The 15,232-nt window shown below is 40.9% G+C and overlaps 1 non-coding gene and 1 pseudogene across 1 annotated transcript; one reads left to right on the top strand and one right to left on the bottom strand.

Annotated features, from left to right (window-relative positions):
* Nucleotides 1-302: 302 nt before the first annotated feature.
* LOC114118146 (U6 spliceosomal RNA) lies at nt 303-409 on the top strand. Its single transcript, XR_003591690.1, has one exon. It is a non-coding gene; the product is annotated as a U6 spliceosomal RNA (small nuclear RNA).
* Nucleotides 410-2,826: 2,417 nt separating this feature from the next.
* Nucleotides 2,827-3,792, bottom strand: LOC101116080 (prostaglandin E synthase 3-like; annotated as a pseudogene).
* Between the last annotated feature and the right edge of the window lie 11,440 nt (nt 3,793-15,232).

Raw genomic sequence — 15,232 nt, 5'->3', positions numbered from 1 at the left:
ATTCTTTCAGCCACTTTTGAGTCCATGTTCTAAAATCTAAAATTTAGTTACTTTCCCTAAGCCAGAGAGTTTCCTATCATGTCAGTATCTAAGTTATGAGTAAAGGAGACTTAGGTGATATTTTTATTTATCACAACTGCTGTGTCAATTGCCTAGGGCCTCAACAGCATCATGGAAATCTGGGAAATGTTCATGCACAAGGTTATTGCCTTAGCTGACTTAAAACTGCCCCATACAATGGTACATATCAACCCTTAGTGATACCTTAAGAAAAAACAAACAGGTTGGAAAATGGGTTAAAGGTGCTCGCTTTGGCAGCACATATACTAAAATTGGAATGATACAGAGAAGATTAGCATGGCCCCTTCGCGAGGATGACACACAAATTCGTGAAGCGTTCCATATTTTTTATAGATCCATGGAACAAAACAGAAAGCCCAGAGATAAACCCATACCCCTATGGACACCTTATCTTTGACAAAGGAGGCAAGAATATACAATGGATTAAAGACAATCTCTTTAACAAGTGGTGCTGGGAAAACTGGTCAACCACTTGTAAAAGAATGAAACTAGAACACTTTCTAACACCATACACACAGATAAACTCAAAATGGATTAAAAAGCTAAATGTAAGACCAGAAACTATAAAACTCTTAGAGGAGAACATAGGCAAAACACTCTCTGACATAAATAACAGCAGGATCCTCTATGACCCATCTCCCAGAATACTGGAAATAAAAGCAAAAATAAACAAATGGGATCTAATTAAAATTAAAAGCTTCTGCACAACAAAGGAAACTATAAGCAAGGTGAAAAGACAGCCTTCAGAATGGGAGAAAATAATAGCAAATGAAGCAACTGACAAACAACTAATCTCAAAAATATACAAGCAACTCCTGCAGCTCAATTCCAGAAAAATAAATGACCCAATCAAAAAATGGGCCAAAGAACTAAATAGACATTTCTCCAAAGAAGACATACGGATGGCTAACAAACACATGAAAAGATGCTCAACATCACTCATTATCTGCTGCTGCTGCTACTAAGTCACTTCAGTCATGTCTGTGCGATCCCATCAATGGCAGCCCACCAGGTTCCCCCATCCCTGGGATTCTCCAGGCAAGAATACTGGAGTGGGTTGCCATTTCCTTTGCCAATGCATGAAAGTGAAAAGTGAAAGTGAAGTCGCTTAGTCGTGTCCGACTCTTATCGACTCTATGGACTGCAGCCCACCAGGCTCCTCCATCCATGGAATTTTCCAGGCAAGAGTACTGGAGTGGGGTGCCATTGCCTTCTCCATCACTCATTATCAGAGAAATGTAAATCAAGACCACAGTGAGGTACCATTTCACACCAGTCAGAATGGCTGCGATCCAAAAGTCTACAAGCAATAAATGCTGGAGAGGGTGTGGAGGAAAGGGAACCCTCTTACACTGTTTGTGGGAATGCAAACTAGTACATCCATTATGGAGAACACTGTGGAGATTCCTTTAAAAACTGCAAATAGAACTGCCTTATGACCCAGCAATCCCACTGCTGGGCATACACACCGAGGAAATTGAAAGAGACACATGTACCCCAATGTTCATCACAGTACTGTTTATAATAGCCAGGACATGGAAGCAGCCTAGATGTCCATCAGCAGACAAATGGATAAGAAAGCGGTGGTACATATACACAGTGGAGTATTACTCAGCCATTAAAAAGAATACATTTGAGACAGTTCTAAAGAGGTGAATGAAATTGGAGCCGATTATACAGAGTGAAGTAAGCCAGAAAGAAAAACACCAATACAGTATACTAACACATATATATGGAATTTAGAAAAATGGTAACGATAACCCTGTATACGAGACAGCAAAAGAGACACAGATGTAAAGAACAGACTTTGGACTCTGCGGGAGAGGGAGAGGGTGGGATGATTTGGGAGAATGGCATTGAAATATGTATACTATCATGTAAGAAACAAATCGCTAGTCTAGGTTCGATGCAGGATACAGGATGCTTGGGGCTGGTGCACTGGGATGACCCAGAGAGATGATATGCGGAGGGTGGTGGGAGGGGGGCTCAGGGTTGGGAACTCATGTACACCTGTGGTGGATTCATGTCAATGTATGGCAAAACCAATACAGTATTGTAAAGTAAAAAAAAAAACAACACCCTAAAACAAACAATTTCAAAAAAAAAGAAAAATGGGTTCAGTTCAGTTCAGTCACTCAGTCATGTCCGACTCTTTGTGACCCCATGAATCGCAGCATGCCAGCCCTCCCTGTCCATCACCATCTCCTGGAGCTCACTCAGACTCACGTCCATCAAGTCCGTGATGCCATCCAGCCATCTCATCCTCGGTCGTCCCCTTCTCCTCCTGCCCCCAATCCCTCCCAGCATCAGAGTCTTTTCCAATAAGTCAGCTCTTAACATCAGGTGGCCAAAGTACTGGAGATTCAGCTTTAGCATCATTCCTTCCTAAGAAATCCCAGGGCTGATCTCCTTCAGAATGGACTGGTTGGATCTCCTTGCAGTCCAAGGGACTCTCAAGAGCCTTCTCCAACACCACTGTTCAAAAGCATCAATTCTTAGGCACTCAGCCTTCTTCACAGTCCAACTCTCATATCCATACATGACCACAGGAAAAACCATAGCCTTGACTAGACGGACCTTAGTCGGCCAAGTTATGTCTCTGCTTTTGAATATACTGTCTAGGTTGGTCATAACTTTTCTTCCAAGGAGTAAGTGTCTTTTAATTTCATGGCTGCAGTCACTATCTGCAGTGATTTTGGAGCCCCCCAAAATAAAGTCTGACACTGTTTCTACTCTTTCCCCATCTATTTCCCATGAAGTGATGGGACCGGATGCCATGATCTTTGTTTTCTGAATGTTGAGCTTTAAGCCAACTTTTTCCGCTCTCCTCTTTCACTTTCATCAAGAGGCTTTTGAGTTCCTCTTCACTTTCGGCCATAAGGGTGGTGTCATCTGTATATCTGAGGTTATTGATATTTCTCCCGGCAGTCTTGATTCCAGCTTGTGTTTCTTCCAGTCCAGCGTTTCTCATGATGTACTCTGCATATAAGTTAAATAAAAATGGGTTAAAGGAGGCAGATACAGCATCTGCCTTTAGAGCTATCAACTCAGGAATTCTCTCAATTATGAAATCTTGCAGAGAAGTTACTTTTCTTTCTCAAAATCCAGCGATGACAATATCCCTTACTCCAGATCTGGCATTTTTTCATCATCACTGTCTTGTGAATCATCATGTGCGCCATCTACTTCTGGTAAATCTACATCCTCATCACCACCCATATTGTTCATCATCTCAGAGAAACGATCAAAATTAGACATGTCTTCATCGAAATCATCTTCCCAGTCTTTCTAATTATTAAAGTCCACACTAAGCCAATTAAGCTTTGCCCTTTCTTTCATTAATCTTGGCCATGACTGGGCAGATTCTCCTTTTCATAAACAAGATAAAATCGATCTGTCCGTTCTTTTATGCTTGGAATCATTTGGATCAATTACAGTGAAAAAGATCAATTTCATTTAAATGTTTAAAATTATCACTTCCTTCAGGACAACTGAATGTAAGTTTTGATTTTTCAAAATTTACATTCACATCTTTACTGTCTTCAACACAAAATTCAATGAAGACATAGTCCCTCGATCGTACCACTTTGCAGAAGTAGGTTGCATCGTGAAACGGGGCAGGGGGACGGGTGAACAGGAGGGCAGGCCTCTCCGGCGGCAGTTCCTGGGCAGACTACTCCTCTCCGGTGGCGACCCCGGCGTCTTCTCCCCAGTCACGGCCTCTTTGCGCTTTCCTCAAGTGACTGCGGCGGCGGTGGGCTCGACCTGGCTCCCCAGAATGCACCGTGCGGGGAGAGCGACTCCTCCAGTAGGAGAAAAGAGGAAAGTGTAGCAAAAGGGGCTGGAGGACAGAGAATGAACGTGCGTGCGAGCGAGGGGTGGTGAGGCCGGACAGCTGGTGCACAGCAAAAATGCCCGGGCCTAGCCGCCGCGCACGTGCGCACTCTTTGTTTTTTCTGTTTTTTGAATGTTTGGGTTTAAGCCAGCTTTCATTCTCCTAGTTCACTTTCATCAAGAGGCTCTTCAGTTCCTCTTTGCTTTCTGCCAGAAGGGTGGTGTCATCTGCGTATCTGAGGTATTTCTCCTGGCAATCTTGATTCCAGGTTGTGCTTCATCCAGCCCAGCATTTCAATGATGTAAGTTAAATAAACAGGGTGACAGCACACAGCCTTGACATACTCCTTTCCCAATTTGGAACCAGTCCATTTTTTCATGTCTGGTTCTATGTTGCTTCTTGACCTGCATACAGATTTCTTCAGAGGCAGGTAAGTTCTGGTATTCCCATCTCTTGAGGAATTTCCCACAGTTTGTTGTGCTCCACAAAGGCAGTGGCTTATACTCCTGAGTCCTGAGTTTCAGTGTCTCTACTGTGGATGAAGAAAGCTCTGGTATTAAAGGATTTGGAATTAGTCAGAGACAGACTGTGTCATACCTTTTTGCAAAGGAATTTCTACTCATTTCTTTACTGGGGGTAAATCACTGAAATATATGCCTGACCGTTTTGGAGGAGCTTGCCATTTTGGTGGCAGAAATGGATGATCCTGCTCACATTTTTATTGTCTAAACTGGGCAGGAAAATTATCCACTGGAATGGGAGATCCCAGTTCTGCATTCTCTCCTTAATGTTTTTCCTGATTTCAATATTCTAGGCTCATTGCTTCTTTCGGAGACGAAGCTTTGGGCTTTGGGATCTAGGGATCCAAGGACACTTGGCTGTCCCTTCTGCCCTCCACATGGCTTTAAGAACCCCTGGGAAGCTACCATATTTCTCCCAAGGACAGTTGGGGATGGGAAAATGAGTCAGTCATTAAAACTCCATACTAAGTAAAGTAAGTCAGACACAGAAAGACAAATATATGATATCACCCATATGTGGAATCTAATGAATTATTAGTTTTTAGAATCTAATTTAAGAATGGCACAAATGAACTTATTTACAAAACAGAAAGAGACTCACAGACTTAGATAACAAAGTGGTTGTCTAAGTAGAGGGGAAGATTAAGGGAAAGGGATAGTTAGAGAATTTGGGATGGACATGTACACACTGCTATATTAAAAATGGATAACCAACAAGAACCTACTATTTAGCACTGGGAACTCTGCTCAATGTTATGTGGCAACATGGATGGGAGGGGAGTTTGAGGGAGAATGGATACCCTTATATGTATGGTTGAGTCCCTTTGCTAACTCCTTAAAACTATCACAACATTGTTAATCGATGATAGTTCAATGTAGAATTAATTTTTTAAAAAGGACTATGACATTCAGGTTACTAGGCATCAGAAGGAGGCAGAGCTCTTTATTCCTCTCCACTCTGCCCATGTAGGTTGTGTATTCACCAACGATGAAATTCCCACACTCATTACTTTGAAAGACATGTGACTTCCTTATATACTGTCCAGTGACCTTATGCTCATGAGTGAATGAACACCTGACAGTTGTGGAAAAATAACACCATGGACCTAGAGATTGTCATACTAAGTGAAGTAAGTCAGACAGAGAAAGACAAATATATGCTATCACTCATAAGTGGAATCTAATTTATTATTATTTTTGGAATCTAATTAAAGAATGATACAAATGAACTTATTTAGAAAACAGGAAGAGACTCAGATTTCGAAAACAAACTTATGGTTACCAAAGGGGAAACGTGGGAGGGAGAGATAAATTGGGAGTTTGGGATTAACAGATACACAGTACTATATATAAAATATATAACAAACAAGGACCTACTGTATAGCATAGGGAATTTTACTCAATATCCCATAATGAATTAATGGGAAAATAATCTGAAAATGAAAGAATACATGTATAACTGAATCACTTTGCTCTACACCTGAAACTATTACAATGTTGTAGATCAACTATACCCCAATGCATATTTAAAGACATATAATTTACATTTTTCTGATAAGATTAGTGGATAGTGTATTGAGTTCCTCATCAATGAATGCAGAGACTGGATACAGCGAAGTCACAGCTCATGAGAAGAAAGGGGCCAATAAAGGGAAAACACACAGAAATCAGGCTGGCTGTATTCACCAACCACCAACTGGGATTATGAAAAAGAGCAAGAGTAACGTTAAAGATGCAGGTCAGAGTGTGGAAGCACATGAAGGTGTTTCCCAAGAGTAGGATGCTTTGGGTGGCTCTGGACTCAGCAGAGGGTCTGGGAGACACACTAGCCTTGTGAATATACTGGACTCTCTGACTGTGTCTGTACAGGGTGAGAATCATAGAGCCACTGGCCCAGAAGATGAGCACAGAAGTGAAACTTCAGGGAACACTATCAAAGCTGCATATATTGAGCCTGAGATTTTCTCAAGATCTGTGGCAACACAGTACCCTGAATCTCTTGTATTTCTCATGTTTGTGCTTTGCCTTTTGTCAGAAACATATAATGCATACAGAGGAAAAATGAGACATACAAACAGGCACTGGATCCAGCAGAAGGAAATGGGAGGCAATGTACTTTGGGGCTTTGACTTTAAGATTCTTCCAATAGGAGTTCATGGGGCTGATCATGATGGTCTGAAACACATTCAAGGGGCAGGTGGTACCAATGGACATAATCCTGCCCACTCTCTCAACATACAAAATAAGTTTGCAGGCAAAATCACTGAAAATGTGTTTCCACCCAAAGCTGTAATTGTCTGAGGGGCTCCTTTAGAGAGAATGATCAAGGAGTTGACAATAGTCCGGTGTTTCAGAATCATAACTGTGGCTCTCATCCTGCATTGAGTGTGGTAAAGAAATAGGTAATGATAGAGAAGGAAGAAATTGCCCAGTATTCCAATCATAATCTGTGATATGAATATTATTCCTAGGGCCGAATCTCTGGGGGTTATTTTTTCATTCAATATTTTTAAATGAAAGTATTCTCCTTCTTTTAAAGGGTTTGTATCTTTATTATTTATTTATTAGGCTGCACCAGATCTTTGATCTTCATTGTGGCATGTGGAATCTAGTTCCCTGATTAGGGATTGAACCCAGGACCCCTGCATTGGGAGCGCTGAATCTTAGCTACTGGAACACCACAGATGTCCCCAGAATATTTTCCTTTAAATAGTGACAGTCATTCTTCTGAGTAAAATGTTTCATTGATGTTTTCTGAAAGCAAGTGTAATGTTACTTTTGTGCTCCTATTGATTTGCCAAGGTTTCATGAGACAGGAAGAGATGGAGAGATAGCTGGTGTATTTCAAGGAAAAGTCAGGATTAAGGATGAAGCAGAGTTAACCTGGAGGAAGCAATGACAAGTGAGAGTAATTGGAAAGAGAGCTTATTACAACATTTTAAGAATTAGCTGAAATTTGCTAACCAGATTGGAGAAAAGTAACACTTCAGTCACTGTCCATATCATCAGACAAATCTATTCTGAATAGATTCCATTTCTAATTTCAAAAGTTATGCAATTTTTAGAAAAACAATTTCAAAATTTTAAATTAAAAATATATCTGAAACACCACAAAACATATAAAGCATATGGCAAAATGACTTTATCTTTAGCTTCTATTAAGACTGGCTCACATCAACACACACACACACACACACACACACACACACACACACACACACAAGATTTGTCACCAGCACAAAGAACTCCTAAAGACCATATAGTAGAATACAACATGGCCAAACTGTTTCAACAGAAACCTCAATAGTTATTCAATGGATAACACATATGTAAAAAATATTTAATGTCCTTAGGAATCAGGAAAAGGAAAATATAACCACTACCTACACATTAAACACCATCCAGAAGACTAGAATGGAAATGACAGAAATATAATATTTTGGCAAAGATGTGGGTCGACCAAGAATCTCAATCAGATATTAAAATCGGAACAAAGATTTTGGAGACTGGATGTAATTTATGTTTCAACAATTCCTCTCCTATGTGTATCATCAAGACTAGTAGAATTTATATGCTAGCACTTACCCATTATTCATGTGTGTGTGCATGCTCAGTCACTTCAGTTGTGTCTGACTATTTGAGACCCTATGGACTGTAGCCTACCAGGGATTCTCCAGGCAAGAATATTGGAGTGGGTTGCCATGCCCTCTTCCAGGGGATCTTCCCAGTGCAGGAATCAAACCTGTTTCTTCTGAATTGCTGGCAGATATTTACCCACTGAGCCACCTGGGAAACCCACACATTACTCATAATAGCCCTAAAGTCAAAACTACCCAGTTGTCCATGAACAGTAGAATAAATCAGTAGAATTAATCCTTTGATAATCACACAGCAATGCTAATGTATACTAATAATTAAATGCAATAATACGGAGTAGTCATGTGTGGATATGAAAGTTGGACCAAAAAGAAAGCTGAGTGCTGTAGAATAGATGCTTTCAAATTTTGGTGCTAGAGAAGTCTCTTGAGAGTCCCTTGGAATGAAAGGAGATCATATCAGTGAATCCTATAGGAAATCAACCCTGACTATTCATTGGAAAGACTGATGCTGAAGCTCCAATACTTTGGCTACCTGATGTGAAGAGATGAATCATTGGAAAAGACCCTGATGCTGGGAAAAACTGAGGGCAGGAGGAGAAGGGGGAACAGGATGAGATAGTTAGGTAGCATCACCAACTCAATGAACATGAGCTTGAGCAAACTCCAGGAGATAGGGAAGTGCAGGGAAGCCTACAGTGCTACAGTTCACGGGATTGTAAACAGTCGGACACAAGTTAATGACTAGAACAATAACATACAAATAGATTCCCCAAAATCATATGCAACTGGGAGAAAAGGCCGATATGAAGGTTTTCAGACCCTATGATTCCATTTAAGTATGAAGCAGGTAAAAGTGATCTAATCTCTTAAATGTTAGAATAGTTGTAAAGCTCTTACCAAAAATCCTGACCTACAAATAGATTCAAGAAAACTATAGTCTTGGGAATAGAGACTTGGAGTATACAGGGTTTCTAGGTGGACCACAACATTCGGTTTCATTCATATACATATATATATATGTATACATATATAATTTTTTTTATTGACTTTTGGCTGTGTTGGGTCTTCACTGTTGCATGGGCATTTCTCTAGTTGCAGAGAGCAGGGTCTACTCTCTAGTTGCAGTGCTCAGGTTTCTCATTGCAGTGGCTTCTCTTGTTGTGGAGCTCAAGCTCTAGGGTGTTCAGGCTTCATTCACTGCAGCATGTGAGCTCAGTATTGGCAGCCTGACTCCTTACCACTGAGCCACCAGGGAAGCTCAACAGTCTGTTGTTGTTTTTTTTTTAATCCACTCATTGCCTACAGAGATGTGGTCATTCCCGAGACTCCACTAGGCTGTGTACTTATAACCTGTGCATATGTTTTTAACTTAAAATAAAATCTATTACAATAAATAGATTTTAAAGAAACTGAGGAAAAGCTATTTCTTTGAATGTTGGATCTGCTGATTGTGTCTGTAGAGGATAAGCCTGAGAGAGCCACAGGTCCTGATCATGAGCCCAACAACAAGCATCAGACAATAATAACATGGCTGCATATAGTGAGTCACTGGTTTTATAATTCAGAAGAGTGGTATCCCAGATCTTTGCTCTTTGTGTTCATCTGTTGCTTCATTCGGCAAGTCTATGCACTGGGAATTGATATACACCAGCTTATACCTGGTAGGCTACAGTCCATAGTGTCGCTAAGAGTTGGAGATGACTGAGCAACTTCGCTTTCACTTTTCACTTTCATGCATTGGAGAAGGAAGTGGCAACCCACTCCAGTGTTCTTGCCTGGAGAATCCCAGGCATGGGGGAGCCTGGTGGGCTGCCGTCTATGGGGTTGCACAGAGTCGGACATGACTGAAGCGACTCAGCAGCAGCAGCAGCAGCTTATACAAGGTCCAGCAGAGGAATAAGAAACCTCAACTCCTTTGGAGCTTTTCCGTTCTACCCAACTCTAGTTCCTGGGGAGGATCGTGATGGCTGGAGACACATAAGAGGCAGGATGTGCCCATGGACATACCCTGCCAGGTCTGTGAGGATAGAAAATTGGATATGTCACTGAAGACATGCTTTAACTAACAACTACCAGTGTCATGGGGATGCTTTAAAGAGAATGGCCAAGAAGCGACTGTGTATGTGTGCTTGAGGATCAAATGTGTGGATCTCAACCTTTAGGAAGAGAGAATGGTAAAGGAAGAAAATGCTAGGATTCCTCCTGTAGTCTGAAAAGAGCAGATCCTTCTTTACAAATCCCCTGAGGCCATTCTGCCAGTTGTTGGTGACTGATTTTTTTTTGTCTTCAGAATGAGAGGATCCTGTTTTGGAACATGTGCTATGGGCTACAGTCTTCAGATCAATGGAAATCCCATATTTGCCTTGACAAATATTTACTTGAGAGGTTCATGGTCTCAAGTAAATATTAAGAGGCTTCACAGAGTTGAATATGTAACCTTTAAATAGCGCTTACGATGGATGCATCACTATCATACTACATCACATGAAGTGTTTTCTTTGATTTTTGTACCTGCCAGAGGTACATTATTTTCCTGAGGGCATTATTTTCAGCATTAACCATTAACTGTATCTTAACATTCATAATTAAAAAGTAATCTTTTCCTTAACTGTTACTTCTCTAACTTGAGTAGGGAAAGCATCTCTCCACAGTTGTTAGACCTCTAATGTTTTCAATGGAGATAATCACTGTATCTAGTAAATGTATCATATTCCTAGAGCTTGATTTAAAAAAACATTTTTATCCAGAAACAAACTCATATTCTCAATGTATGCAGAGGATTAGAAAAGTGTTACTGTACTATCCTGGCTTCCCTGGTGGCTCAGCAGTAAAGAATCCGCCTGCAATGAGAGAGACGTGGGTTCAATGCCTGGGTTGGGAAGATCCCCTGGAGGAGGAAATGGCAACTCACTCCAGTATTCTTGCCTGGAAAATTCCATGGACAGAGGCGGCTGATAGACTATGGTCCATAGAGTCTTAAAGAGTCAGACATGACTGAAGTGACTGAGCATACATGCACAGTGCTATCCTACTCTGTATTATAGGCAAAAAGGCATTATAAACCTACCTCTGATTATAATGAAAAATTAATCTTTAAACCCTGTAAAGTAATGTAAATGTGGCTCAGTGGTAAAGAATCCACCTGTAATGCAGGAGATGCAGGTTCGATCCCTGGGTTAGGAAAATTCTCTGGAGAAGGAAATGGCAGCCCACTCCAATATTCTTGCCTGGAAAATTCCATGGACAGAGGAATCTGGTGGGCTATAGTCCATGGGGCCACCAAGAGTTGGACACAACTGAGCCTGCAAGCATGCATGCAAGGTAACATCAAAATGATTTCAAAACAAAAAGCCTTAAGACCTTAAAAAAATGATTCTTCATCCTCACTGTGATGATTCAATTGATCACCCACAGTGAAGATTTCATTCAACGACACCAGGAGGCATGAGGCAGGGTTTAGAATCCTCATATCTCTTTACAAGCTCAGCTCATACCTACAGTCTTATTCTGCTTCCCTTTTCCAGACATGAACACTTACAGACTTCTTTCCATAAACTCCGTCTCTTGGGCTGAAATAGAAAATACTCACCTGACTCCTTTCCACTGCCAGGATGGTGGGCTCGGGGTGAAGGTCATGACAGCCAGGATGTGAGTGGGAGGGAGGCGGTCAGACCCTGAGATATAGGTTTATGTTCTGTGACCTCATCTTCCCTCAGAATGCAGTTATCATTTCATTTGAAGTCGTAATAACAGGACATGCTTGAGGCGCTAATGATCTTTCTGAAAAACTTTTTTTGAGTTGCTAATTACCAAAACCAATTATGACTTTCCGGTGAGTATCTCCAAAGGGACCATTGATGTGTTTGGGAAGAGGCTTGTAATTTTTCATGATCCCTGATGGCACAGAAGGTCACCTGTGGGAGGAGGAGTCATGCTGATGTCTGAGTGATTAGTAGTGAGTTATGTGTGTCTCAGGATTCCCTGATTCCCTGAGAAGCTCTTCCACTAAAAATCTAGTTCATCCTTCATCTTTGGACTTCTAAGCTGCACTACTATTAGACTTGGATTCAGACGTAGCACAAGAATATCTGGGATAGGAATAAAAGGAAGAACATGCATGATGTTACTTTTTCATTTGTATAATTAAAAGCAGGTTATTTCCATACAAATCTTGAAATTATTTGTTCTAGTTCTGTGAAAAATGTGGCTGGTAGCTTGATAGGGATTGCATTGAATTTGTAAATTGCTTTGGGTAGTATACTCATTTTCACTATATTGATTCTTCCAATCCATGAACATGGTATATTTCTCCATCTATTAGTGTCCTCTTTGATTTCTTTCATCAGTGTTTTATAGTTTCTATGTCTGACGCAGGATGCAGCATGCTTGGGGCTGGTGAATGGGGATGACCCAGAAAGATGTTATGGGGAGGGAGGTGGGAGGGGGGGTTCATGTTTGGGAATGCATGTAAGAATTAAAGATTTTAAAATTTAAAAAATAAAAAAAAAAAGTAACAAAAAAAAAAAAAAAAGCAGGTTAATTTGAGACCTCCCCGGTGGTACAGTGAATAAGGATCTGCCTGCCAATGCAGGGGGATATAGGTTCAAGCCCTAGTCCGGGAAGATCCTACTTGGTGTAGGGCAACTAAGCTGGGGCGCCACAACTATGAGCCTGTGCTCTGGAGCCTGGGAGCTGCAACCAGAGAAGCCACCACGATAAGAAGGCCATGAAGTGCAACGAAGACCCAGCGCAACAACCAAATTAAATAATTTAGTTTGGAAATGGAAATACAGAAAAGTTTCTAAGAGATGGTACTTTACAGATATGGTACTTTTCTGTTGAAGTTGGTCATATGCAACCCATATAATCTACTTTTCATGATTTTGTTTTAAAACCACTTCTTAAAAATCAGCAGTTCAAAGGGAAATGCCAGTAAGGCATTTTCCTTACTGGTACTGGGTCTGAAGATGTGAACGTTAATTTAAAGATGTTTTATTATAATGCCCTCAAGCACAAAACAAGACCGGGAGCTGACTGTGGCTCAGAAAATGAACTCCTTATTGCCAAACTGGACTTAAGTTGAATAAAGTAGGGAAAACCACTAGACCATTCAGGTATGACCTAAGTGAAATCCCAGATGATTATACAGTAGAAGTAACAAATAGAATCAAGGGATTAGATCTGATAGATAGAGTGCCTGAAGAACTATGGACAGAGGTTCGTGGCATTGTACAGGAGCCAATGTTCAAGACCATCCCCAAGAAAAAGAAATGGAAAAAGACAAAATGGTTGTCTGAGGAAGCCTTACAAATAGCTGAGAAAAGAAGAGAAGTGAACAGCAAAGAAAAAAGGAAAGATATACCCATTTGAATGCAGAGTTCCAAAGAATAGCAAGGAGCAATAAGAAAGTTTCCTCAGTGATCAGTGCAAAGAAATAGAGCAAAACAGTAGAATTGAGGAAAACAGTAGAATTGGAAAGACTAGAGATCTTTTCAAGAAAATTAGAGATACCAAGGGAATATTTGGACACAACTGAACAACTGAAGGGAACATCTTATGCAAAGATGGGCACAATAAAGGACAGAAATGGTATGGATCTAACAGAAGCAAGAGATATTAAGAAGAGGTGGCAAGAATACACAGAAGAACTATACAAAAAAGATCTTCATGACCCAGATAACCACAATGGTGTGATCACTCACTCAGAGCCAGACATTCTGGAATGTGAAGTCAAGTGGGAATTAGGAACCATGACTACAAACAAAGCTAGTGGAAGTGACGGAATTCCAGTTGAGCTGTTTCAAATCCTAAAAGATAATGCTGTGAAAGTGCCACAGTCAATATGCCAGCAAATTTGGAAGACTCAGCAGTGGGCACAGAACTGGAAAAGATCAGTTTTAGTTCCAATCCCAAAGAAAGGCAATGCTAAAGAATGCTCAAAGTACTGCACAATTGCACTCATCTCACATGCTAGCAGAGTAATGTTCAAAACTTTTCAAACCAGGCTTCAACATGATGTGAACTGTGAATTTCCAGATCTTCAAGCTGCATTTAGAAAAGGCAAAGGAACCAGAGATCAAATTGTCAACATCAATTGGATCATCGAAAAAGCAACAGAGTTCCAGAAAAACATCTACTTCTGTTTTATTGACTACACCAAAGCCTTCCACTGTGGAAATCACAACAAACTGTTGAAAATCCTTGAAGAGATGGCAGTAGCAGACCTCCTGACCTGCCTCCTGCAAAATCTGAATGCAGGTTAAGAGGCAATAGTTAGAACTGGACATGGAACAACAGACTGGTTCCAAATCAGGAAAGGAATACTTCAAGGCTGTGTATTGTCACCCTGTTTATTTAACTTATATGCAGAATATATCATGTGACATGCCAGGCTGGATGAAGCACAAGCTGGAATCAAGATCTCTGGGAGAAATATCAATAACCTCAGATATGCCAATGACACCACCTTTAAGGCAGAAAGTGAAGAAGAACTACAGAGCCTCTTGGTGAAAGTGAAAGAGGAGAGTGAAAAAGTTGGCTTAACACTCAATGTTCAAAAAATGAAGATCATGGCATCCGGTCCCATCACTTCATGGCAAATAGATGGGGAAACAGTGGAAACAGTGACAGACTATATCCTTGGGCTTCAAAATCACTGCAGATGGTGACTGCAGCCATGAAATTAAAAGATTCTTGCTCCTTGGAAGAAAAGCTATGACCAACTTAGACAGCATATTAAAAAGCAGAGACATTACTTTGCTGACAAAGGTCCATCTAATCAAAGCTATGGTTTTCCAGTAGTCATGTATAGATGTGAGAGTTGGACTATAAAGAGAGCTGAGCATGGAAGAATTGATGCTTTTGAACTGTGGTGATGGAGAAGACTCTTGAGAGTCCCTTGGACTGCAAGGAGATCCAACCAGTCCATCCTAAAGGAAATCAGTCATAATATTCATTGGAAGGACTGATGCTGAAGCTGAAACTCGAATACTTTGGCCACCTGTTGTAAAGAACTGACTCATTTGAAAAGACCCTCATGCTGGGAAAGATTGAAGGCAGGAAGAGAAGGGGACAACAGAGGATGAGATGGTTGGATGGCATCTCCGACTCGATGGATATGAGTTTGAGCAAGCTTCGGGAGTTGGTGATAGACAGGGAAGCCTGGCCTGCTTCAGTCTGTGGGGTCGCAAAGAGTT

Source organism: Ovis aries, chromosome 14, assembly GCF_016772045.2.
Source record: "Ovis aries strain OAR_USU_Benz2616 breed Rambouillet chromosome 14, ARS-UI_Ramb_v3.0, whole genome shotgun sequence".
Classification (NCBI taxonomy): domain Eukaryota; kingdom Metazoa; phylum Chordata; class Mammalia; order Artiodactyla; family Bovidae; genus Ovis; species Ovis aries.
The sequence above is the reverse complement of the archived record's forward strand: the minus strand, read 5'-3'. Positions and strand labels throughout refer to the sequence as shown.